Here is a 4,079-nt window from a genome sequence, read left to right on the forward strand (position 1 = left end):
GCTTCTTCGCGACACCCACCTGGACCGGGCCACCTGCTTCTTCACGACACCCACCTGGACCGGGCCACCTGCTCCTTCACGACACCCACCTGGACCGGGCCACTTGCCCTTTGCCACAGCCCTCCTTGTGGTGGGACGTTTCCTGCACCTGAGGAGGCTGGGTCCCCCAGGAGGCCGTGTCTGTCACCTGAGTGGCACAGCTCACCCCTTGGCTCTTCAGGCCCAGAACTGGATCCCAGGAAAGTTTTCCTGGGTGCAGGAGCAGCCCCGCTGCCCTATGGGCCCAACCTGGCCCTTCCCTAAAAACCGTCCTCCTCCTTCCAGGTCTTGGGACCAGAACCTGCAGAGGATAAACAGCAGCCTCCAGGCAGACCCTGCGTCGTGGAGCTCGTGCACAGGTAAAGGGTGTTGACCTGCCTCCAGGTGGGTCCCTGGACCCAGGCCGGACCCTGCAGGAGCTCCCTTCAAGGGAGGGCTGAGGACCCCTGGACGGGGGCAGGGTCCCTCTGTCACCCCCACTGCCAGATCAGGCCTGTCCCCTATACATGATGCATAGAAAATGCTTTAATTTTCATTCAAACATTATTTCAAATTCAATAAATAAAAAGCAGGCAAAAAGCAGCTACACACATTATAGAAGCATTCTTCATGAAACGTTCTCTCCAGGCACTTTTGTCTCATCAAATTCCAACAAACTCAATTGTTCCTCCAGTGTTCCAAAAAATACAGAGATGAACACAGAGTAGTTAACCAAAATAGTCCAGGTCTCCCTATTAATGAAAAAAAAATGAAGAGAGGAAAATATGCTTATCAGATTTATATCTTATATCCAAACATTGTATGCTCTTTTTTTTATCTTTAACATTAATACAGTACCTTTTTTGAGTTTGCTACAAAAACATTACATTATTTTTAACTATAGCCTATACATTACATTGAGATATTTTCCCATATCACACCACATCTTAACATCTCATAGAACATTCCTGTTTATATAATTACCCACAGTCCTCATGCACCATGGGAGTCACTCTGCGCACTCCCCGCGGCACCCCCAGGTGGGCTCCACCTAACACTGACCTCCGCGCCCTCCTCGTCTCAGCCACACTCATCCCTCAGCCACAGTGTCCGCCGCCCTCACTGGAACGTGTCACATCATGACCTGGGGTGGGAGACCAGGGTCCCTAACGACATTCCCCACAGGGTTGTCCTGAGGGCTGGGGTCGCGCACAGGGGGTTGGGGACGGGTGAGAAGACGGATGCACCGTGGGGCTGTGTGTCCTGGGCTGCCCTCGTGGCTGACTGTCCTCTCGGCTGCTCTGGATTCACAGCGGGTGCAGGACGGGGAGCGCGGCCCAGGCTGTGTGTGGGGTGCTCACCCTCCACAGGGCGCTCAGCATCACGTCCCGCATCGTCCCCAGGCCCGTGGGTGGAGGGCGTCTCTGGTTCTCGGTGGTGCTGTGAGGACCCCAGGCTGACAGGCATTCAATGAGGCAGGACAGCTGTCACCTGGTGGGCCTCTCCTGCCCGCGCCCTGCAGTAGCCCCTGCCTTCCCCTCCTCAGGTCTGCTGGATGCGTGTGGAGCTGCCTTCTCCCCCCACCACAGGCTGGCCCTGCTGGGGATCACTTGCTGCAGGGAGAAACGGTGCCAGCACGTCTGGGGGCGCTTCCCGGGGGCGCTGCAGGTGCGGGGGTGGGGCCAGACCCCAGGGGCATCTCCTGCTCCTGCCCTGCCCCTGCCAGGCTGAGCCCTGCTCTCCTGGAGGCTGTTTTCACGCTGTCGTGGCTGCCAGCCCACCGCAGGGGATGCTCTGCCCCCAGATGACAGGTGCCCTCCCCTGACTAAGGATTAGGTGACTGACCCTGGAGTGGCCATTTCCACCTTCCAGGACCACATCACGGTTTCCCCTGACCTGGATGCATGAACTGGGGCGGGGGGGGGGGGGAGGGGGGGGGGCAGGATGAGAGCCTCTGGCTGAGCTGGGACCACACTTACCCCGTGACCATCTCTGGGACTGGGTCACTGTCCTCGCCTCACTCTGTCCTCGAGGTGGTGGCAGGTGACTAAGACCCTCTGTCTCCTTGGCTGACCCCTAATCCTGACCAGAGGAGATGCCCCTCGATGGGCCGGCCCATGGTGTCCTGAGGGACACAGGCATCCAGGGAGCCCCACCAGGGAGCCCCTGCGTGGACCGGAACGAGCTTAACCAGGAGCCCAGCTTCCTGGAGGTTCCTTCCCTGGGCCCCTGTGGGTCCACACTGCACGCCTGGTGCTGAGGGTGAAGGCAAGGGGGTCCTGACCTCAGGGGTGCTGGGGGATGACCTGGGGGCGGGGACACTGGGGCCCACCGCACCTGGAGGCACTGAGGGGAAGGGCTGGGGACGGGCAACAGGCCAGGGCCTGGGCTTGGAGGAAATGTGTCCCCTGGATGTCCTCCTCCTCCTGCCCTGCAAGGTCCCCTCTGTACGCTGAGGCAGGACTGAGCTGTCCTGCGTCTCCTCCCTCCTCTGACTCATCTCAGGAGGGAGCAGCACCTGGGGCTGCTGGATGGAGGGGCTGCTCACCGCGGACACTCCTGCCAGAAGGGACTCATTGTAGCTGGGGCTCTGGGCTGCTCTGGAAGGTTCCTCACCTGGGTCAGCCCTGGGCAGGGCTCAGCCCGAGCTCACCTGCTGCCCTTCCTCCTGTGTAGACCCACGTGCCGGGCAGAGGCTCCTGGCTGCCGCTGCCGTCGCAGGAGCCCGAGCTTCGGGGGCTCTTTCCTGCAGACACCAAAGACCACGCCCGGGAGGAGCCCTTGATCGAAAACGGGGAACGTGGGGTGCCCGAGGAGCCCACGTTCCAGGTGGGTCCTTGGACCTGACAAGAGCTGTTCACTATAGGTCCTCTCCATGAGTGTGTCTGAGCCCTGGCTGTGTTCAGGCATCGCTGCAGGCAGAGGGGAGGGAGGCGGCCGTGGGGAGCAGAGCAGACGTGGTGGCCGTGATCAGCACCTCCCAGAGCAGATGGCAGCATGGGGGGTGCGATTATGGGGTAAGGGTAAGGGTGAGACTCCCAGGGGGATGAGAGGACACAGTGTGTCCCCACTGCTGGAGGGGTCACTGAGGTGCAGCACTTATGACAATCTGTGTCCTGCATCTGCCCACTTCTCAGGATCTTTCCCAAGGTCGTCCTTGGCCAGAGTAGTTTCTTGGTTCCTTCAGTGCCCCGAGCTCTCTCCTGTCCCTGCACCTTCCGTGCGCTCCACCTGCCTGGAATCCTGTCCCCCGCCTGCCCCACCCTGTTGACTCCCCCTCCTCTCCTCTTCTTCTCCTCCTTCCATCGCCTCCTTGTCCTCAGTGCCCCAAGGATTAGCCCCCAGTCCCCTGAGCCAAGGAGCACCCGTGTGTCCTCTGGACTCAGCCCAGGTCCAGACCTTGAGCTCTCAGGGACCAGACACGGGGTGTGTGGGCGCCGCTGGCCCAGGCCCAGGGCACACGAGGGTCTTGTCGTCACAGCTGGGTCTGCAGGGGGGAGACCTCCGAGGTTCTCCCCACGAACACTGCAGGGCTGTGGTGGGGTGAGGGGAGGAGAGGGGACAGATGGAGGGAGAGGGACAGGTCACATGGGGCCAGAGGTCACAAGGGCCCGGGGGAGCAGGGAGGTGTACGCCCCGAGGGCACGTGCCTGCCTGGGCTCAGTGACACCTTCTCGCATCATCCACTGGGGGTGCTCAAAGTGTACCCCGTGATCCTGGTCCTGGGGCCATCCTAGTGACGAGTCCTGCAGTGTCTCCTCCAGCCCAGCAGAGGGCGCTGTGGGCCCCACTGTCCTGCCTGGAGGGAAACTCCCCTTGCAGGTAGTAGCGGGACCCCCGCTCCCTCTGGACCTTCTCTAACCCCCACAAGATGCCCAGGGAGCAGCTTCTGCCCTGCACGCTGGCTCAGGGCACTCAGGGAGAACAAGGGTGAGGCTGGAGGCTCTGCGGGCCCTGTGGCTGATGAGGCCAACTTTTGTGCTGATTGAGTCCTGCATGTGGCCTTGGAGGCGACCTTGGCAGCAGAGAGAGAACAGAGCCTGAAGCTGCCTCTGCCCTTC

At 61.0% G+C, this 4,079-nt stretch overlaps 1 long non-coding RNA gene across 1 annotated transcript; it reads left to right on the plus strand.

Moving 5' to 3' along the window:
* The first annotated feature begins 324 nt into the window (after nt 1-324).
* Nucleotides 325-2,900, plus strand: LOC131274859 (uncharacterized). The gene is made up of 3 exons (XR_009182184.1): nt 325-398; nt 1,565-1,686; nt 2,695-2,900. It is a non-coding gene; the product is annotated as an uncharacterized lncRNA (long non-coding RNA).
* Nucleotides 2,901-4,079: the final 1,179 nt, after the last annotated feature.

Source organism: Dasypus novemcinctus, chromosome 21 (assembly GCF_030445035.2).
Source record: "Dasypus novemcinctus isolate mDasNov1 chromosome 21, mDasNov1.1.hap2, whole genome shotgun sequence".
NCBI classification, from domain to species: domain Eukaryota; kingdom Metazoa; phylum Chordata; class Mammalia; order Cingulata; family Dasypodidae; genus Dasypus; species Dasypus novemcinctus.